The sequence below is a fragment of the Bubalus kerabau genome, chromosome 20, assembly GCF_029407905.1.
Source record: "Bubalus kerabau isolate K-KA32 ecotype Philippines breed swamp buffalo chromosome 20, PCC_UOA_SB_1v2, whole genome shotgun sequence".
Taxonomy (NCBI): domain Eukaryota; kingdom Metazoa; phylum Chordata; class Mammalia; order Artiodactyla; family Bovidae; genus Bubalus; species Bubalus kerabau.
The window spans coordinates 23159946-23183305 of record NC_073643.1 but is presented as its reverse complement, the minus strand read 5'-3'; the positions used below and the strand labels follow the sequence as shown (position 1 = coordinate 23183305).

At 41.7% G+C, this 23360-nt stretch overlaps 1 long non-coding RNA gene across 11 annotated transcripts in view; it reads right to left on the bottom strand.

Annotated features, from left to right (window-relative positions):
* Positions 1 to 23360, bottom strand: part of LOC129634758 (uncharacterized) — a 68045-nt gene that overhangs the window by 32192 nt on the left and 12493 nt on the right. For 2 of the 11 annotated variants that reach the window (XR_008705880.1, XR_008705877.1), the window contains exon 1: positions 568 to 762. The exons of 2 other annotated variants lie outside the window; for them this stretch is intronic. This is a non-coding gene — a long non-coding RNA (uncharacterized LOC129634758). Of the gene's footprint in view, positions 1 to 342; positions 497 to 567; positions 766 to 23360 lie in introns of those variants that run through there. 7 more of the 11 variants (XR_008705876.1, XR_008705879.1, XR_008705883.1 and 4 more) reach the window with 7 other exon arrangements.

Genomic DNA, 23360 nt, shown 5'->3' with positions numbered 1-23360 from the left:
ACTCATAACGGCTTCAAATACAGATCAACCACATTTGCTTCATCACCATCATCATCGCAATAAGACTAAGGGTAAGCATCAATGCAGAACCAGTGGTTTCCAAAAACACTACCAGCTAGAGATCGGGAAAATCACATCCAGAAAGACTTTCAAGGCAGGGATAACCAGAAGTGTGCGTAATGAATTAGTAAGTGTATCCCTTCTCCCTGGCTAGCGGAGAGAGTGTTAATCGACCTCTATCTGCAGGTATGCAACCTGGCTCGCCTGGCCTGTTTGCACCACCACCACCCCCTCCCCCTCTCCATCCCGGCCCCATCAGGGCTACACAGAAATGAACTTCACCTAGACGCCCTTTGCACTCCCCACACCTGGGACTCGTGTTATGAACGTGGCTCCACACTTCCTTCTTGTTACCTTCGAAGCATATTCTGTGCGCTTACGAGGAAACTGAAGTCCAAGCTCACACAGAGGCCCTGGCACTAACCCACCATGTAACTTTCATCTTGCTCAGCGAGGGCACTTGCTCCCTGAGGGCAAGGGAGTGATTTGGGCGCTCTGAATACTCACTAGGCAGGTAGTGATTAGGACGTGAACTCTTTTCTTCGTGGCTACTCGCAGGCCACAAGCCTCTCAAAGAGTGGGGAAACAGGCCAGGTTAAGCGACGCCTGCAGTCACAGAGCGGGTAGTTGGCAGACAGGAGCCTCGAAAGCCAATCTGAAAATCTCAACGTGGGTCTATAAAATGGCCCTGAGCTTCTGCTTGGTTTATTCGGCCCTGAAATCCCGCAGACTTTCAGGGTGGAGGGAATCTGGGCGGGAGCGCTCCCTCCCTGATGGTTTTTCCCGTCAGCAGCCTCGGCAGACAGAGGAAAGCGGAGGCCCCACCCGCCGCCAGCTGCAGGGCATTGCGCCAGGCACATGTTGCCTGTTCCCAGGCACTCCCTCCTTCGCGGTCACCCCTTTGCCACCTCCGCCCTCACCCCACCTCGGCGGTGCGCCTGCACGACCCGCCCTTGGGCCCTGGGCCGGCTGCTCACGTGGACCTCCACCTGGGCAGGCTGCAGCCAATGGCAAGGCGGGGCCTCGCCTCGCCACGCCCCCTCTGTGCCACGCCTCCTGAGGGAGCAGGGGATCCAGGGTCTGCGTGCACCTCCCACCCCTGCCGTCCTTACTGCTTTGCTACATGCTATGTGGGGGTGGGGGGGGTGGGGGGGGTGGGGGGGGTGGGGGGGGTGGGGGGGGTGGGTGGAGGTGAGGAGTGTCCAGGCAGGCCTGGATGGAGGAGGGGGCGTTTCCTCGGAAAAGGAAGGGAGTGTCACGGTCTGCACACTTGGGGACTGTTAGAATGAAGTCAGAAAGAAATGCTCCAAATTTGCCCATTTAATGTCTACATGCTAATCTCTGGAACCTCCACTAACTCCTTCATATCACCACAAACCTCAACGGTTCCTTCAGAGCAGAACACTCACACTGGGGGCCAGCTGTCTTCCAGTGGGAGTGGCAGGCTCTTTGAGATGCTCTCCTCTGTCTGAGGGCACCCACCTGGCCACCCTCCTGCCTTAGAGGCTAGTCCAGGGCACGCTTACAACTCAAGTGATGCTTTAACTTCTTCTATTAATGTAATATCACAGGTATTCTTGTGCAGTTTTCTTGTGTATGGTTTTATGAAGGGAAGTATAAGGCTGTATGAAGACCGTGGTATTATACTCAAAACCTGAAATATGTGCCTTATATCTATCAGTTTTGTATATTTTTATATCAGACACGACTGAGCAATAGAACAACAACAACAATGCCATGGGTCCCTCAGTTAAGCACATGTCTGCTGAGAACTAGCTTTTCGTGTTTGTTAACATGGACTTCAGTAAGATGGAGCATTCCTGATACAGGACTTAGGGAAACATATGTCCCCCATATTTAGCAGCAGAGAGTTGTGCTTGATTATGCGATCCGGTAGCCATGAAATTAAAAGACGCTTACTCCTTGGAAGGAAAATTATGACCAACCTAGATACCATATTCAAAAGCAGATATTACTTTTCCAACAAAGGTCCATCTAGTCAAGGCTATGGTTCTTCCAGTGGTCATGTATGGATGTGAGAGTTGGACTGTGAAGAAAGCTGAGCGCTGAAGAATTGATGCTTTTGAACTGTGGTGTTGGAGAAGACTCTTGAGAGTCCCTTGGACTGCAAAGAGATCCAACTAGTCCATCCTAAAGGAGACCAGTCCTGAGCGTCCATTGGAAGGACTGATGCTGAGGCTAAAACTCCAATACTTTGGCCACCTCATGCAAAGAGTTGACTCATTGGAAAAGACCCTGATGCTGAGAGGCATTGTGGGCAGGAGGAGAAGGGGACGACAGAGGATGAGATGACTGGATGGCATCACCAACTCGATGCATGTGAGTTTGGGTGAACTCCGGGAGTTAGTGATGGACAGGAAGGCCTGGCGTGCTGCGATTCACGGGGTCGCAAAGAGTCAGACACGACTGAGCGACTGAACTGAACTGAGACAATTGATCAAATCAGATCAGATCAGATCAGTTGCTCAGTCGTGTCCGACTCTTTGCGACCCCAGGAATCGCAGCACACCAGGCCTCCCTGTCCATCACCAACCCCCAGAGTTCACTCAGACTCACGTCCATCGAGTCAGAGATGCCATCCAGCCATCTCATCCTCTGTCATCCCCTTCTCCTCCTGCCCCCAATCCCTCCCAGCATCAGAGTCTTTTCCAATGAGTCAACTCTTCGCATGAGGTGGCCAAAGGACTGGAGTTTCAGCTTTAGCATCATTCCTTCCAAAGAACTCCCAGGGCTGATCTCCTTTAGAATGGACTGGTTGGATCTCCTTGCAGTCCAAGGGACTCTCAAGAGTCTTCTCCAACACCACAGTTCAAAAGCATCAATTCTTCGGCGCTCAGCCTTCTTCACAGTCCAACTCTCACATCCATACATGACCACAGGAAAAACCATAGCCTTGACTAGACGAACCTTTATGGGCAAAGTAATGTCTCTGTTTTTGAATATGCTATCTAGGTTGGTCATAACTTTCCTTCCAAGGAGTAAGCGTCTTTTAATTTCATGGCTGCAGTTACCATCTGCAGTGATTTTGGAGCCCAGAAAAATAAAGTCTGACACTGTTTCCCCATTTATTTCCCATGAAGTGGTGGATACCTGAGTGCAAATACTATGGGGAAATGGCTGTATCCCCAAATTTTATTTTCTTGTTAATCTAGAATGGCAAAAGGATTAAGGAACACTGAGAATTGAACAAATAACAAAACACGTTACTGCTTTCAGGTCTTAACTTTCTGGTTCCTCTTTGCCACAATCTCCCCCTCAAATCTTTTAGAATTCAATGACTGTCCATGGATTGATTTTTAAGCACATCTTTCTTCTTAAGAGTTGAAAGAATGTCTTTCCTACATTTGGATTTATATGGCTGAAACTAAAGTTTTGACAGAATGGAAGCACTGGAATAGGTTGTGGGGGGAGACAGGGTGGCCTATTAAGGAAACAAGGATAAGAAGATCCTGGTTAGTGGAGATAACAGGAAGAGCTTAGAGAAAGAATGAAGACAAAAAAAAAAAAAAATTGCACTGGGTGGCAGATCTCACAAATGATTCTGATAGTAATGATAAGCTGCATTCTTGAGCATGAGGATCTTACACTGCTTGAGGTGACCAAGAAAACATTACTATTTTGTCATTTGAGGAGTCTGAGAGTTCTGGCAATTAGGTAGAAAAGATGTAGGGAGGGGTGAGAGTTGAGTGCCACACAGATCATCTAGGATCAGCAGACCTAAGCGCACATTGTTTTAGTGTCTGCACCCTACCCCGAACTTGAAAAATCAAAGACTATGGGGAAGGAGTAACTACGTAAGGTATGCAAGACTCTGCCTGTATCTGGATGCTGTTCTGGAAATTCCTGCAGCAGGAAGGAAGGACTTCCACAGCCAGGAAGGCCTCAGCTGCTGTGTCTAATTAGGTCTGCAAATTGGAAGGCACTCAGTAACTTCCTGAATGATGAGATCCTCAAGGTAAAGACCCTGTGTACCCACCATACATCGTATCCATCCTCAACCTCCCAAATAAGGATCAAAGATCTAGTTTGGGGGGTCCTTCTGGCAACCTGTAGTTCTCCTAAAATCTTAAGTTTCTGAGACTACTTGCTGAAGGAATTGTATATTTCTGAAGTATAAAGCCCATGGTTGAAGGTTTTCAAAAACACACACACAAAAAACTTGTTTTAGTTCACTCTGGGGTGGTGCAGAGAGTCTCCTCTTCAATAGGTACAGACTGTTCAACACAGAGAGGTATTCTGAGAGAGGTATTCCATTGGATACATTATTTTGTCGAATCCTAGTTCCAAGATCCCTATCCCAATTCCTTTCAGAGCCTTAATGCTTCCTACTTCCTATGAAATATAAAAAATTAACTGTAAAACTGAAGAGCATTTTCATTTTCCACCCTGTGAGGCTGAAAAGGAGGAAGAGGTGGAAGGGGAAGGTAGGTTGTAACAGGAGCCAAGTACTGAAGGTAGAAGAATAAGTCTCGAAAGCTGAGATTCTAGGATGATTAATAGGGGGATGTCACAGTCTAGTTAGCCTGTGCAGAGCTCAAGATTAAGCACAGGCTAGCTGAACACTGAAGAATTGATGCTTTTGAACTGTGGTGTTGGAGAACACTCTTGAGAGTCCCTTGGACTGCAGGGAGATCCAACCAGTCCAACCTAAAGGAGATTAGTCTTGGGTGTTCATTAGAATGACTCATGCTAAAGCTGAAACTCCAATACTTTGGCTACCTCATGTGAAGAGTTGACTCACTGGAAAAGACCCTGATGCTGGGAGGGATTGGGGGCAGGAGGAGAAGGGGACAACAGAGGATGAGATGGCTGGATGGCATCACCGACTCAACGGACATGAGTTTGGGTAAACTCCGGGAGTTGGTGATGGACAGGAAGGCCTGGCGTGCTGCGATTCATGGGGTCGCAAAGGGTCGGACACGACTGAGCGACTGAACTGAACAACAGCCCAGAAGAGAACAATCGGATAATTCACTAATCGTGTTTCTGTTTATATACCCTTCCACCCTCACCTTCTAGGCTACTGTAAGTTCTATCCTGATTAGAGGCCAATTTCTGGAACTAGACTGGATCTTGGAGCTCATTCTCCTTATCTGGCATGTGAGCCAACAGGTTAAGCATTAACAGGTGACTTGGCCAAAACCACACACAGCTAGCTAGTTGGCAGAACTAGGATCAGAACCACTCTCTCCCTCTTTGGAGCCCATTACTCTTCCTGTTTGTCTCTAAAACGGCCAACATTATTTTCCCACCCTGTATGTGCACAACACACCATTTGTCCACAGGTAGAGTCGTTTTTCCCTTGACTTGGCTGCTGACTTCATTTAACCAGTAAGACACAGTGGACATGTCATGCTTGGGCTTCCAAGCTCAAGCTCTAAGAGGTCTGGCAGCTTCTGCTTCCCGCTCTGGGAAGGTAGGCTTCATGCATTCGAGAAGCTGGGGTTACATGACTGAGTGATGAGACGCAGCACACAGTGGCAAGGCCATGTGGAAGAGCAGCAGACATGTGAGTGAGGCCTTCTTGGACATTCCAACCCAATCCAGCCACAAGCTGAAGGCAACTGAGTGACCCCCACAAAATCACATGGAGCAGAAGACCTACCAGGCTGAACTCTCTCTCTTACCTTACCCAGAAAATCATGAGAAGCAGACAACTAAAAGACCCCTCCATCCTTTGCCTTACTCTAGTCACTTAATTATCATATTTAAGAAATCAGCACATTAGACTTATGGTTAGGCTTAAGATTTCAGGGAAACTGGTCAACCAAACACTTGTATGTTTGTCAACAGCTCTTTACCAAAACAAAATGGTTTTCTGCTTCAAACCAGATACTAACACTGTAAATTACAGTTTATTAATTAGCTGGTCAACCAACCCTGCTATACGTATATTAACTTTTACTTAGCATTTAACTCTAAGAAAGTTTTCTCCAAGTCCTAATGTTCTGGTTCTCTAATGATGCATTGCAGACCACCAGAAAACTTAGTACCATAAGATAACGCTACTTTGGGGAACTTCCCTGGTGGTCCAGTGGTTCAGACTCTGTGCTCCCAATGCAGGGGGCCTGGATTCAATCCCTGGTGAGGGAACTAGATCCTACATGCCACAAATAAGAGTTCACATGCCATAACTTAAGATCCGGCAACTAAGACCCAGCACAGCCAAATAGATAAAATTAATTTTTTTTTTAAAGTAACACTGCTTTGCTCAGTACTTTGCAATTTGGGCAGGGCTCAGTAGCTACAGTTGCCTCTGCTTCACTCAGCATCAGCTAGGGATGATTTGAAAGCTAGTTCTCTGTGTCTGGAGGTTGGTGTGGGAAGAAGGCTTGAACAGCTGCACTATCGCTATGGAACTTTACATGTGGTCTCTCCAGCAAGGCGGCTTCAGGCTCACTGGTACTCTCACAGGTGTGTCTTAGGATCTCAAGAGAAACTTCCAAGAAAGGAATCCCAACAGGAGCTTTGTCATTTTGTAAGACCTGGCTTTCAAAGTCAGGTGATACCCCTTCTGCCCTGCCATTGACCCATCCATATTCCAGGAAATGGGCCAGAGAGGCCCCACCTGTTGATGGAGGAACGCCATCGTCACACTGTTGGACAGGCATGTGTTTGGAAAACACAACTCCGCCTTACTCAGCTTCTAACTCTGCATCTGAATTTCACCCTAAGGATAAAAGCTTGATAGAAAACTAACTCCAGGAGCTTTAACTTTAAAAAGTTATTTCTATTTCCAACACCAATGAAAGTTAATTCACTTTTCTTCCAAATGTCTTGGTTTGGAGGCTCTAGTTTATTCTCCTTCTTTCCCAGGTTTTTTGGAGTAAAACTGGGGAGAGGGCAGTATGAATAATCTACTATTATGGCTGTTTTGTAAACCTCTCACCTCTTAAAAAAAATTGATTTACTGCTTACAGTTGAAACAAGTAGGATATTCATGGCAAAGTTGAGACATTATGTATTTAATCTGGTTCTGGCAACCACATCTTTTAAAGAAAATTTGTGTTCTATGCTGTGTAGCAAGTTGTGGATGAAGACTAATAACTTAAATTTCTCCATCCACATCACATGCACACAGGCACACAAACCACAGTCATTCAGTATCTTTTATTCCTAATGGATTTCTAGCTTCTCAGCTCAGCTTACCTGGTATCTTTAAAAAAAAAAAAAAAAAATACCTGGGAATGCCACACCAAAGGAATGTGGCACCTTTTTAACTGTTGCCTAGCAACACTCAAATGCTCAGGACAGGAAGCAGTGTGTGCAGTTTCTCACTGTAATTCTGGTAGGAATCCTACTGTGCCTAAGATTTAATTAGCCAAATTGAGGTTTTTGTGTGAACAGCAAAACTAACATTTCTATTATTGCAAAAATATGCCCGAGGACATATATCAATCAGAGAAGAGCTGTTATATTTCTATGGCATTTTATAGTTCTTTGGAAATTGTTAGAAGTAAAAATAAAATATTCAGTAGAAATTATCTATATATTCTTTGCAGATTATTATGCCTATATTAAATACTTTTCTATCTATGGTCTGACCTCTAAACCTAGTTTTTCCAGCTTCTTATTCTAAACTATGTTTTCATTATAATTCAAAGATATGATTTTGAATATCTGCATTACCAAAATTTTGGTACATATCCAATGTTTGCCCTTTAAATTGTCTTTTTGAAAAGGTAATTTCAGAGATTTTGCTGGTTCACTGACTAGTAACATGTCACTTCTATAAGTTAAAGTTACCACTAACAGGGAACAAAATATCTTTAACAATGTGAATTATTACCCTTGAATTACTTCTTGGGAATTCTTCACTGACATAGTTTATCTCTCTTAAAGCTGAGCAGACCAAAAGTATTTTTGCAAGAAGCACAATAGAATGAGGGGTTAGACTGTTCCTAGCCAAAATATCTTAACATTTCAGTTCATTTTAAAAGAAATGAATTTGTTTTTAAACTATATTTTAGGAAAAAGAAAATTGGGTTACTTACCCAAGAATGGTTAAAGAGTGCTGTGAGGAGGTAACTTTAATCTTGTAAAAGAAAGGAAACTGCTAAGAAGAAATCACAGAATGCATCTTAGTCACAAGCTCAGGAGATTCATTACTTTTCAAGTAGCTTAAAAAGAGGAGCCCTGTCTCACATAAAGTCGCTGGATGAACACAGCTGCCCAAATAAGGCAAGGGCCAGTCAGCAACCCATGGCTGGTTCCAAGCCTCTATGTGCCCCTTTTGCAAAGCCACATTAACCAAGGCAGCTGAGTTTTGAAACTAGCTACACATTCACAGAAATTCTCAGGCAAGTAAGTTTCATTTAGAAATGAGAAGCTTACTGAAACTAATATAACTTATTCCTCTCATCTCCCCTCAATCCTCAACCCTGCTGCCCCCAAAAGAGTGAAGAATGATTTGAATCTGCCTTCCTAACATTTGGTGTAAGTTGAACGTGGGTCATTAGCTCTGTGACTCTGCAGACATCTGACAGGGTCAGATCTGCGGGGGTTCTCTTAACCCCACAACAGCGGTTCAGTGGGTATTTCAGGTTCCCTGTGTGTTGGCTCCACCCCACAGACAGGTCCCAGTGAACTCACCTAATGGCCCGTTTCCAGTTCTGGCATTAAGACTGCAATTGAAACTCGGTTTAAAAACTAAAGAATTGCCTGTCGTTTTAGCTAATCTCTCTGAGCACCATTTTCCTCTTCAGTAAAATGAAGATAAACCTCCATGATCTACTTTTTATTTTAACTCATTTTTGGGGGGTAGCTTCTACTTTATTTATTTAACTAAATTAATTAATTTATTTTTGGCTTTGCTGGGTCTTTGTTGCTGCGTGGGCTTTTCTCTAGTTGTGATGAGCAGGCTTCTCACTGTGGTGGCTTCTCTTGTTGCAGAGCATGTGCTCTAGGGCACCCAAGTTTCAGTAGTTGTGGCTCCTGGGCTACAGAGCACAGGCTCAGTTGTTGTGGCTCACAGCTTAGTTGCTCCGTGGCATATGGGCTCTTCCCAGTCAGGGATCGAACCTGTGTCTCCTGCATTGGCAGGTAGATTCTCTACCACTAAGCCACCAGGGAAGCCCCACACCCTACTTTTTTTTCACAAGAGTTTGGTAATCAGATAATAAGTAACATGAATTGAACATTTCCCATGATCTAGGAGAAGGAAATGGCAACCCACTCCAGTATTCTTGCCTGGAGAATCCCAGGGACGGGGCAGCCTGGTGGGCAGCCGTCTATGGGGTCACACAGAGTCGGACATGACTGAAGCGACTTAGCAGCAGCAGCAGCAGGGCTCAAATCTGGAGAAGGCAATGGCCCCCCACTCCAGTACTCTTGCCTGGAAAATCCCATGGACGGAGGAGCCTGGTGGGCTGCAGTCCATGGGGTCGCGAAGAGTCGGGCACGACTGAGCGACTTCCCTTTCACTTTTCACTTTCATGCATTGGAGAAGGAAACGGCAACCCACTCCGGTATTCTTGCCTGGAGAATCCCAGGGACAGAGGAGCCAGGTGGGCTGCCGTCTATGGGGTGGCACAGAGTCAGACACGACTGATGCGACTTAGCAGCAGCAGCAGACCCTTTTCATGTGTTCTAAGCATTGTTCCATCAAATCCTCTCAATGACAGTATGAGATAGGTCCAGAGATGAGACTGAGGCTTAGAGAAGTTCGACACCCAGACCACACCATGTCAAGATGTGAACTAACTTTTTAACTACTAAGCTAGTCCACCTGCAATACAAAATTTGTAAAAACAACTATTAAATAAAACAATATGTCAACGTCAAAGATTACTATTATCAAAACTCCCAGTTGTGAACATTTCTTTAAAAGTTAAATATATGTATATGTGTGTGTGTGTGTGTGTGTACATCTCCCTATATTATTTTTTAAAGTTTCTATCTTTGTCAAGTTGGGGGTGGAATGTTGTTTCTATTCAGATGACTTTTTAGAGGGCAGCAATCTATGATCAGCTTAGAAATACTGGAAAATGAAGATAAGTCTTAAGAAGTACAAATGTGATAGCAAGTCACATATAGAAGTGTATTAGAAGAGCAACAAGTCGCTTTTCTCAAACGAAGAAGAGAGCATTTCAGTACCAGCACGAAGTTAAAGCTCTGATATTTATTAAGTGAGAGACAGGAAGACATACTGTCCATAGCAAGTTGTCATAGGTTTTCAGCTATACTTAGATCAGACAAATCAAAAGAATTGCTCACTAAGCAAACAAAGTGATTCAACAGAGGTAGAATTTAGCAGACACCTGGATATTGTAGATTTGCTGAGATCCCTGAAAGAAACTTTCATTTCTAGAAATTCCCAGTCTAAAAGAATGGTTTTGGCAGTATAGCCATCTGCCCGGGGTGGCAGAGAATGTAATTATTTGAAAGAATGACCTGGGCATCGAAAAACACAGTGTTCTCTCTGGGACCAGAGCAAAAGGTCAGAGAATTCCTAGAATTTAGAGTTGTACCTTGGACGTTAGAGGGATATTTGAGGCAAGCATGTGTGTTGGAAGCAGGAGACTGGACTCTGACCATGAGGGGCTCTTGCAAAGGAGGAGATTATTACTAGAAATAAACAGTCAGGAATGTATGACTGTGCTTTTAGGTAATTATGGGAAAGAAGAGATCTAAGACAGGAACTGGGAGATGCCACAAGGCTGGAAAGGCTTCGGGGGAGCCTGTGGAGAACGTGTTCAGAGGCAGAAGAATCTCATCATCGTGACAAACGTGAGAGGTCACTACATTCCCCTATCACCATTCCTATCAAAACCGGAGGCATTTTGCCTTTCCCTGAGGTATCTTGAATTCCCCTCTATGTCAACCTCATGCACACTGAGAGGGATGACATTTTCATATGGTGTCCCTGGCCAGGTTATCATCTACAAGGCCTTTCCCCAGGTTCACAAGCTGCAAGGAACCCTCCAAAACCACCACTTTTTCATTCAAATCTAATTCTAGCTACTAACTCAGGAAACAGAAAGTTCCAGGGGAAAAATGATCATGGTGGGGAACACACACAGACACCTTACACCCTCAAAGCTCCCCCAGTGACACGTTAAACACTTTCCGGGAGAGTCTGCACAAAGTTCCTACATCCCATTAGCCCTGCTCTTTGTTCTTTTGTAAGCATGAGCAATCCAGTTCTCTGATTCCCGGCCAATTATAAGCCACATGTGGAAGGAGAGAAAGAACTGATCTTAATCTCTTTCAGGAAAACTTTCCTGATATTAATAGTTCATGGAGTATTCTTTCTGAAATTCTGTGGCCTGAATCATCTTAGACAATGTTCGGTGACAGATGAATGGATAAAGAAGATGCGGTGCATTTATACAATGGAATATTATTCAGTCAAAAAAAGAAATAGAATTAGGTCATCTGTAGTGATGTGGATAGACCTAGAGTCTGTCATATGGAGTGAACTAAGTCAGGAAGAGAAAGACATATATTAACGCATATACATGGAATCTAGAAAAATGGTACTGATGAACCTATTTGCAGGGCAGGAATAGAGACACAGATGAAGAGATGGACATGTGGACATAAGGCAGGGAGAGAAGGGGAGGGTGCGACAGATTGAGAGAGGAGCACTGACATATATACACTTCCCTGTGTAAAATAGCTAGCTAGTGGGAACCTGCTGTATAGCACAGGGAGCTCAGCTCCATAATCATTGGTAACCTAGAGGAGTGGAAAGTTGGGTTGTGGGGGGTGTGGGAGGGGATATGGGTATACATATGGCTGATTCACTTTGTTGTACAGAAAAAACTAACACAATATTGTAAAGCAATTATAATCAAAAAAGAAAAAGGAAAAAAAAGTATAGATTTAACATTATTTTGCCAACAGAAGTCCAAATAGTCAAAGCTATGGTTTTTCTAATAATCAAGCATGGATGTGAGTTGGATGATGAAGAAGGCAGGCTGAGCACCGAAGAACTGATGCTTCCAAATTCTGGTGCTAGAGGACTCTTGAGAGTCCCCTGGATTGTAAAGAGATCAAACTAGTCAATTCTAAAGGAAGTCAACTCTGAATATTCATTGGAAGGACTGATGCTGAAGCTCCAAAGTTTAGCCATCTGATGGGAAGGACAAACTCATTGGAAAAGACCCTGCTGCTGGGAATGATTGAAGGCAAAAAAGAGATAGGGGTGGCAGAAGATGAGATGGTTAGATAGCATCACTCACTCAATAGGCAAACTGGTTGTCTGAGGAGGCCTTACAAATAGCTGAGAAAAGAAGAGAAGCTAAAGGCAAAGGAGAAAAGGAACGATATACCCATCTGAATGCACAGTTTCAGAGAATAGCAAGTAGAGATAAGAAAGACTTAAGTGCACAATACAAAGAAATAGAGGAAAACAATAGAATGGGAAAGACTAGAGATCTCCCGGAGAAAAGTGGAGATACCAAGGAAATATTTCATGCAAAGATGGGTACAATAAAGGACAGAAATGGCAGGAACCTAACAGAAGCAGAGGAGATTAAGAAGAGGTGGCATAGAAGAACAATACAAAAAAGGTCTTAATGACCCAGATAATCACGACAGTGTGATCACTCACCTAGAGTCAGACATCCTGGAATGTGAAGTCAAGTGGGCCGTAGGAAGCATCACTATGAACAAAGCTAGTGGAGGAGATGGAATTCCAGCTGAGTTATTTCAAATCCTAAAAGATGATGCTGTTAAAGTGCTGCATGCAATATGTCAGCAAATTTGAAAAACTCAGCAGTGGCCACAGGCCTGGAAAAAGTCACTTTTTAGGGCAATGTTAAAGAATGTTCAAACTACTGTACAATTGCACTCATTTCACTAGCAAGGTAATGTTCAAAATCCTTCCAGCCAGGCCTCAGCAATACCTGAAACAAGAACTTCCAGATGTACAAGCTGGATTTAGACAAGGCAGAGAAACCAGAGATCAAATTGCCAACATCCAGTTGATCACAGAAAAAGCAAGGGAATTCTAGAAAAACATCTGCTTCTGCCTCATTGACTAAACTAAAGCCTTTGACTCTGTGGATCACAACAAACTGTGGAAATTCTTAAAGTGCTGGAAATACCAGACCACCTTACCTGCCTCCTGAGAAATTTGAATTCAGGACAAGAAGCAACAGTTAGAGTCGGACATGGAACAATGGACTGGTTCAACATTGGGAAAGGAGTAAGACAAGGCTGTTTATTGTCACACTGCTTATTTAACTTATATGCAGAGTACATCATGTAAGATGCTGGGCTGGATGACTCATGTAAGAAGCTGGAATCAAGATTCCTGGGGAAAATATCAATAACCCCAGATATGCAGATGATTCTACTCGAATGGCAGAAAGTGAAGAGGAACTAAAGAGTCTCTTGATAAAGGTGAAAGCTGCTGCTGCTAAGTCTCTTCTGTTGAGTCCAACTCTGTGTGACCCCATAGACGGCAGCCCACCAGGCTCCCCTGTCCCTGGGATTCTCCAGGCAAGAACACTGGAGTGGGTTGCCATTTCCTTCTCCAATGCATGAAAGTGAAAAGTGAAAGTGAAGTTGCTCAGTCGTGTCCGACTCCTAGCAACCCCATGGACTCTTCCAGGCAAGAGTACTGGAGTGGGTTGCCATTGCCTTCTCCAAAGGGTGAAAGAGGAGAGTGAAAAAGCTGGCTTAAAACTCAACATTCAAAAATCGAAGGTCATGCCATCCAGTCCCATCACCTCATGGCAAATAGGTGGGGAAAAAATGGAAACAATGACAGACTTTATTTTTTGGGGCTCCAAAGTCCCTGCAGATGGTGACTGCAGCCATGAAATTAAAAGACACTCGCTCCTTGGAAGAAAAGCTATGACCAACCTAGACAATGTATTAAAAAGCACAGACATGGCTTTGCCAACAGAGGTTCATCTAGTCAAAGCTATGGTTTTTCCAGTAGTCATGTATGGATATGAGAGTTGGACCATAAAGAAGGTTGAGCCCTGAAAAACTGATGCTTCCCAATTGTGGTTCTGCAGAAGACTCTTGAGAGTCCCTTGGACAGCAAGGAGATCAAACAAGTCAATCCTAAAGGAAATCAACCCTGAATACTCACTGGAAGGACTAATGCTAAAGCTGAAGCTCCAAAGGTTGGCCACCTGATAGGAAAAGCTGACCCATTGGAAAAGACCCTGATGCTAGGAAAGACTGAGGGCAGGAGGAGGAGGCGGCAGAGGATGAGATGATTGGATAGCATCACAGACTCAATAGATAAGAGTTTGAACAAACTCCAGGAGATAGTGAAGGACTGGGAAGCCTAGAGTGCTGCAGTCCATGGGGTTGCAAGGAGTCAGACAAGACTTAGCGACTGAACAATTCAACAGACACAAATTTGAGCAAACTCCAGAAGACAGTGGAGGACAGAAGAGCCCGGCATGCTGCAGTCCATGGGATCAAAGAGAGTTGGATATGACTTAGCAACTGAACAACAACAATAATAGACTTAGCTATTAATATTACATACAAGAGAGCATAAACTGTCACTCAAATGAAATAACTTGCTCAAAGAATAGGCACCAAGTCTTACCCCCTTAAACATCAGATCAGATCAGATCAGTCACTCAGTCGTGTCCAACTCTTTGTGACCCCATGAATCACAGCACGCCAGGCCTCCCTGTCCATTACCAACCCCCGGAGTTCACTCAGACTCACGTCCATCGAGTCAGTGATGCCATCCAGCCATCTCATCCTCTGTTGTCCCCTTCTCCTCCTGCCCCCAATCCCTCCCAGCATCAGAGTCTTTTCCAATGAGTCAACTCTTCGCATGAGGTGGCCAAAGGACTGGAGTTTCAGCTTTAGCATCATTCCTTCCAAAGAAGGAATGATCTCCTTTAGAATGGACTGGTTGGATCTCCTTGCAGTCCAAGGGACTCTCAAGAGTCTTCTCCAACACCACAGTTCAAAAGCATCAATTCTTCGGCACTCAACCTTCTTCACAGTCCAACTCTCACATCCATACATGATCACAGGAAAAACCATAGCCTTGACTGGACGGACCTTTGTTGGCAAAGTAATGTCTCTGCTTTTGAATATGCTATCTAGGTTGGTCATAACTTTCCTTCTAAGGAGTAAACGTCCTTTAATTTCATGGCTGCAGTCACCATCTGCAGTGATTTTGGAGCCCCCAAAAATAAAGTCTGACACTGTTTCTACTGTTTCCCCATCTATTTCCCATGAAGTGATGGGACTGGATGCCATGATCTTCATTTTCTGAATGTTGAGCTTTAAGCCAACTTTTTCACTCTCCGCTTTCACTTTCATCAAAAGGCTTTTTAGTTCCTCTTCACTTTCTGCCATAAGGGTGGTGTCATCTGCATATCTGAGGTTATTGATATTTCTCCCGCCAATCTTAATTCCAGCTTGTGTTTCTTCCAGTCCAGCATTTCTCATGATGTACTCTGCATATAAGTTAAATAAACAGGGTGACAACATACAGCCTTGACGTACTCCTTTTCCTATTTGGAACCAGTCTGTTGTTCCATGTCCAGTTCTAACTGTTGCTTCCTGACCTGCACACAGATTTCTCAAGAGGCAGATCAGAATATGCTTAATATATCCATTAATTAAAAATAAATGAATAAATAAACCCTGCCATGTCTGGAATATCAGGAAAGGAAGTTTTCAATTAATGTAATTGTTTTCTACTATACCTCAACCAAACAGTAATTTGACCTTACACTAGTCTTCCTTTCCTTAAGAAAAAAAAAGGCCTTTGCAATTTCCATATCTCATAGGCAGTTTTAATAAAGAACCACTAAAAAGGAATCAAACAGGAAGATTCATGCTACCCAAGCAAACAATGAAAGCCATACCAGGCACTCGAGGTTGTAAAAAGAAATAAAAGCTGTAATCCTCGCCTTCAGCACTTTCCCACCAAATAATCACTGTTCTCCACAGCTTCATTCATTCTTTGCCTCATGCTGACAACTTGACAGGTGCTCTCTGCTTCCCTCTTGTTCCAATAATTTGTTTATTTATCAATGGTGACCACTTATTTGCTTATCAACTGCATAGTGACCATAGCATTATCACAAGTAACCTCTCCTATAGGTTGTTTCATGGTTGTATCAGTAAGTCCAGTTCAGTTCAGTCACTCAATCATGTCCGACTCTTTGCAACCCCATGGACTGCAGCATGCCAGGCCTCTCTGTCCATCACCAACTTGCGGACTTTACTCAAACTCATGTCCACTGAATCGGTGATGTCATCCAATGATCCCATCCTCTGTCATCCCCTTTTACTCCTGCCTTCAATCTTTTCCAAAATCAGGGTCTTTTCAAATGGGTCAGTTCTTCGCATCAGGTGGCCAAAGTATTGGAGTTTCAGCTTCAGCATCAGTCCTTCCAATGAATATTCAGGACTGATTTCCTTTAGGATGGACTGGTTGGATCTCCATGCAGTCCAAGGGACTCTCAAGAGTCTTCAACACCACAGTTCAAAAGCATCAATTCTTCAGCACTCAGCTTTCTTTATAGTCCAACTCTCACATCCATACATGACTACTGGAAAAACCATAGCTTTGACTAGATGGACCTTTGTTGACAAAGTAATGTCTCTGCTTTTTAATATGCTGTCTAGGTTGGTCATAACTTTCCTTCCAAGGAGTAAGTGTCTTTTAATTTCATGGCTGCAATCACCATCTACAGGGACTTTGGAGCCCAAAAAATCCTCATCTAATTGCCATGGAGTGATGGGACCAGATGCCATGATCTTAGTTTTCTGAATGTTGAGTTTTAAGCCAATTTTTTCAGTCTCCTCTTTCACTTTTATCAAGAGGTTCTTTAGTTCTTTGCTTTCTGCCATAAGGATGGTGTCATCTGCATATGAGGTTATTGATATTTCTCCCGGCAATCTTGATTCCAGCGTGTGCTTCTTCCAGCCCAGCGTTTCTCATGATGTACTCTGCATATAAGTTAAATAAGCAGAGTGATAATATACAGCTTTGACATACTCCTTTTCCTATTTGGGACCAGTCTGTTGTTCCATGTCCAATTCTAACTGTTGCTTCCTGACCTGCATACAGATTTCTCAAAAGGCAGGTCAGATGGTCTGGTATTCCCATCTCTTTAAGAATTTTCCAGAGTTCATTGTGGTCCACACAATCAAAGGCTTTACCATAGTCAATAAAGCAGAAATAGATATTTTTCTGGAATTCTCTTGTTTTTTTGATGATCCAATGGATGTTGGCAATTTGATCTCTGGTTCCTCTGCCTTTTCTAAATCCAGCTTGAACATCTGGAAGTTCAAGGTTCACGTACTGTTGAAGCCTGGCTTGGAGAATTTTGAGCATTACTTTACTAGCGTGTAAGATGAGGGCAATTGTTCTGTAGTTTGAGCATTCTTTGGCATTGCCTTTCTTTGGGATTGGAATGAAAACTGACCTTTTCCAGGCCTGTGGCCACTGCTGAGTTTTCCAAATTTGCTGGCAATATTGAGTGCAGCTCTTTAACAGCTTCATCTCTTAGGATTTGAAATAGCTCAACTGGAATTCCATTGTCTCCACTAGCTTTGTTCACAGTGATGCTTCCTAAGGCCCACTTGACTTTGCATTCCAGGATGTCTGACTCGAGGTTGGTGGTCACACCATAGTGATTATCTGGGTCATGAAGATCTTTTTTGTATAGTTCTTCTGTGTATTCTTGCCATCTCTTCTTAATATCTTCTGCTTCTGTTAGGTCCATACCATTTCTGTCCTTTATTGAGCCCATCTTTGCATGAAATGCTCCCTTGGTATCTCTAATTTTCTTGAAGAGATCTCTAGTCTTTCCTATTCTATTGTTTTCCTCTATTTTTTGCAATGATCGCTGAGGAAGGCTTTCTTATCTCTCCTTGCTATTCTTTGGAACTCTGCAATCAGATGGGTATATCTTAGATTTTCTCCTTTGCCTTTCACTTCTCGTCTATTCACAGCTATTTGTAAGTCCTCCTCAGACAATCATTTGGCCTTTTTGCATTTCTTTTCCTTGGGGATGGTCTTGATCCCTGCCTCCTGTACAATGTCACAAACTCCCATCCATTGCTCTTCAGGCACTCTGTCAGATCTAACCCTTGAATCTATTTCTCACTTCCACTGTATAATCGTAAGGGATTTGACTTAGGTCATACCTGAATGGTCTAGTGGTTTTCCCAACTTTGTTCAATTTAGGTCTGAATTTGGCAATAAGGATTTCATGGTCTGAGCCACAGTCAGCTCCTGATCTTGTTTTGCTGACTGTATAGAACTTCTCCATCTTTGGCTGCAAAGAATGTGATCAATCTGATTTTGGTATTGACCATCTGGTGATGTCCATGTGTAGAATCTTCTCTTGTGTTGTTGGAAGAGGGTGTTTGCTATGACCAGTGTGTTCTCTTGGCAAAACTCAGTAAGTCCAGTAAGTTCAATCAGTCCAACAAAATGCTATTGTTAAGCAGAGAAGTTCATTTAGTTACACAGAGCATTTAATTATCCAGTTTGCTAATCCCAATTTTGATATGCCTATATACTCTCAGAAAAATAATTCACACATTGGTCAATCATTTCACACAAGAAAGGAGTTCAGCGCTCATATTCAATAAACTTTCTTTAGAAGAAATTTGAATATTTTCTCCCTTTATGAAGAATAGAGAGCTGTCCATTTACTATGTTTAAAATTAATTCTGACTTCCTTTATTTATGTTTACATATGTTGTTAGTTATGGGCAATGACTTCCTATATTTATGTTTGCATTTCTGTTCATTATGGGCAAAAACTAATCAGTGTACAGTTAATGAGACATGTTTCCCAAGTGATTTTATTAAATTTCCAGTGAGGAGATTGGATTTGCATTTTTGATGTGTTGTTTTAAATTTCAGGATGAATTTTCTGTAGAAGAAAATATATATTCTGACACAAATTTATGAAGTAACTTGGATTTCTTTTTCTTTTTGCTTTTATTTGTTTATTTACCATTTTTTATATGGAAGTACAGCTAATTTACAATGTTGTGTTAGTGTCAGAGGTACAGCATAATCAGGATTTCTTTTTTTTATTTCCATGTCTTAAAAGAGATCAAGCTGAGACTAAGTTCTCCACATCTGATTGGAATGAAACTGCTTCCTCTTTTTTTCTAGCATACCATGTCATTCTTTCCTGATTGCCAAATAGACATTTTTATAAATAGCCATATCTATATTAAACCCAAGTTATCTTTTAAAATGTTTTAAAAACACTGTGAAATGTTTAGGTGGATGTCTTCCCCAGGAAGTCAGAGGGTTGACCCAAGTTAGGGCCATTTATGGTGACGACTTAGCAAAATAATCAAGAAGGAAAAGTATGCCAAGTTCCTGTTCTAGTGATTTCATTTACGGAATGCCAGCTGGTTTCAGCATTTCCCTGTTTATATGAATACTAATTTCAAGCTTTTAAAACAGACTTTATTTGATTCAGTCAAGTCAGGAATAGGACATATGCGGGTGGTCCAGTGTCTAATGCAACCTCTGTGCCTCGGGTTTAAAACCAACTGGTAAGAGGCTGGTGTCTGTGGAATGTCTATGGAATCTCTATTCTCAGCTGTATAATCTTCCAGATTAACCAGAAATAATCTGTATGTACCCCCAGAGGATAAATAATCAGACATAGCTCAGCTCTTCCCCCCTTTCCACTCACACATGACTTTGCATGTGATTATCTAAAGCCTGCAGGCCTGATATTTTCCCCCAAATCCTGCCATTACAAGTATTATATAACCAGCCCACTGTTGTTTCCAATTTAAAAATATTTTTAAAAAGTGACAAAACCAGCCTGCAATAAATGTGATTTAAGGATAAGTCTCTAAGTAACCTCACTGAGGGATTCTGAGATAGGTCTAAAATACTTTCTTCTAACTCTTTGCCCAGTAGATTCATCTTTTAAAATATACATAATAAAGATCTTTATATGTATAATAAAGATTTATACATAATAAATGTATACATAGTAAAGATTTATACATAATAAATTTCTGATCTGAGTTTATGGAGGTTCCCTGGGACAGAGAAAATTTCACTTGAAATAGATTTTTCTTTTTCATGGGATTTCAGCTTTTGCAGAATTTGTTCTGATGCGAATAATATTTTCACATAATTGCAAACACATTTTTCATTCTCTGTAACTTTCTAAAGATATTGCTCAAGGAAGCAACTAATACAAGCTTTGTTAAGAGGAAAAAGCATATTTAAAATAAAAAAGAGTAAACACTGAAGTTACCTAAAATGAGCTTCAACATAAACACAGCATGGGAACATTTTTAGGGGTTGAAATGTGTAAAAACATGTATCATTTTAAAAGTTCAAAAATTGATCTAAATAGATATGAGATTAAAATGACATCATAAAACAGTGTGGATAGGATACTGAGATAACTGGGTAGCATTTTAGGGGGAAAACTCATATCCTACGCCAGGAAAAATTTCAAATGGATAAAAAAAATTTGAAGACAAACAATGAAAAGTATTCAAGCCCAAGAAGAAAAACAGGATGCACTCTTAATGATCTTGGAGTGTAGTTACCCTTTTCATTCAGCAATGAGTCAAATCCAAATGCCATAAAAGAATATATTGATAAACTCAATTACATAAAAATTAAACTTTTGGGCCAAAGTCATCCCCAGCAATTAAAAAAAAAAAAAAAAAAAGATGGGAAGGTGAGATAAAAAAATGTATCTAATTATCTTACCTTCCTAGTATAAAATAGCTTTTTCCAATGAGGGAGAAAAAAAGGACTAACAGTCCAATAAAAAATCTTAAGAGGGAGATAAACAATGAAAAAATGAGATACCATTTCTCCCCAGTCATTCACCAAAAAAAACAAAACTAAACTAAAAGATCGATAACACCAATTGGAAAATATACATTCTCATATATTGCTGATAGATGTATAAATTAGTACAATCTTTAAATTAGTGCAAACATAGGGCAGTTTTGCAATAGCTACCAAAATGGCTAATGACTGTATCTTTGACTACCAATTCTACCTTTCTGGGTATACTTGTGAAGTAACCATTCACAAAGCTGTTCACTGCAGAACTGTTTATTAAAAACAACCCAATGTCAAATAAATTATGGTATATCCATATAATGTAATATGACACAGCTGTTTCAGAGAAGAAAAACGAAAGTGAAAGGATTTGCATACTGATACAAAAAGGATCTCCAAGAAACAAGTAAGAAAAAAGTGAAGGCTCAACTTTGTGCTCAGAACTTTACCTTTTGTGTGAAAAGAAACAAGCCCATGTGGAGATTTGCTGATAGGTGCAAAGAACTTGTGTATACACACACAAGTAATAATTACTTCCAGGGTGTGCTGCCTGTGAGTAGCCTACAATGGCTGAGAACCAGGTGGATGGAGATTAGTATGGGAAGAGAGATATTTAGTTTTGGAGTTTCTTCATTTTTTTTTCCAATAAGGTACATATTAACTATTCAAATAGTAAATGTAACTTAATCTTTGTACCCAATCTAAGTCTAGTAGATGATTTCATTTACTCTACTTCTGGTTTTATATCTGTTTATTGACACGTTTTCTAAAACTGCATGTTGTGCTAGAAACTGAAAATTAACTAGGTTTGGTTAAAATTTATTATTGAAAGAATAAATCACAAAAATCATTTTAATTATACATTTGACTTTTCTTAGTCAATTTAGTCTTTCTTTGTACAACTCTGTCCTTATGTCTCAGCTTCAAATATAATCATTGCATTTTGCTTAGAAATATGTGAGAACAGTCACTGATCAAGGAGTATAACCTTGTCACTGAAGAATTTTAATCAATTTGAAGTTTTTATAAACATACAAGCAAGTTAAAGTGTTTTTTTAATGTTAAATTTTACATATTTTTAATCATGTGCATGAGGTTTGACTGAAGAAGTTAATTGGCCATCTGCATTTCTTATTCATTTTTCCTCCTTCGTAAGTGAAATATAATAGCTTTTACCCTAAGATTAAAAATCATTCCTTCCCGTGGTAAGAAATTGTCTTCAGCACGTGTAGGGATATTTTCCAGCCTATGTAAGACTATCACCAGGACTTCCCTGATAGTACAGTGGATAGGAATCTGCCTGCCAATGCAGGATCCCTGGTCCTGGACGCTCTCACATGCCCTGGAGCAACTAAGCCTGCAAGCCGCAGCTACTGAGCCCACGTGCCACAACTACAGAAGCCCTGCAAGCCGAGAGCCTGTGTTCTCAGCAGCCTCAATGAGAAGCCCGTGCGCTGCGATGAAGACCCAGCACAATCAAAAATAAATAAATAAGCACATTAAAAAAATAGATCATCACCAAATTATACCATCTTTCTCTTAGAGATCTTTTGACTCTTCATCTTTAAATACAAGAATTCTCTTTTTTTTTTTTCCAACTTGACACAATTAAGATTTTATCCTAGTTCATTGCAAACACAATTTAAACTTCAAGAACTCACTTAAAATGAAACTTGTTCCTCCATCCAACTCCAGATATCTGCCCTCAACCCACCCCACAGGTATCTTCTGAAACACAACTTTGTTAAATAATTAATTGTATGATTTATTGTTTCATGTTTTATCTCCCTGATAGAATACAAGGATATAAAGCAAATCTCTGCTATTTGCCACAGTATATTCCCCAAAGACAGTGTAGCCAGGGGTGTTGTACACAGGAGATTCTTAATATACATTTGCTGAATAAGTGAACAAGTGAAATGGGCTTTGTTTCTTCCCCAAATCTTTTCATCTGTTAGAAATCTAAGCTCCTAGAGGTTGAAGGGGAGAAGGCAATGGCACCCCACTCCAGTACTCTTGCCTGGAAAATCCCATGGACAGAGGAGCCTGGTTGGCTGCAGTCCATGGGGTCGTGAAGAGTTGGACACGACTGAGCGACTTCCCTTTCACTTTTCACGTTCATGCACTGGAGAAGGAAATGGCAACCCACTCCAGTGTTCTTGCCTGGAGAATCCCAGGGATGGGGGAGCCTGGTGGGCTGCCGTCTATGGGGTCGCACAGAGTCGGACACGACTGAAGCGACTTAGCAGAGGTTGAAGACTGTCTCAGAGGAGTTGGTGAGTACAGCACCAAACCAGATTTCATACCTTATTCATTTATTACTCATGAAGCAACTGTGTATCAGTGGCAACATTAATATTGACAGACTCAAACTCAACATCCTTGAAATAATAGAACTTGGCTGACTTGCTTAGAAATAATGCTAAAACTTTCAAAATATATTTTGCACCAATAATCTTGACAACTGTATTGCTTACACTTTACTCAGAATATTAACTCAAGCCATGAGGTGTAACTTCAAGGTAGGTTCTAG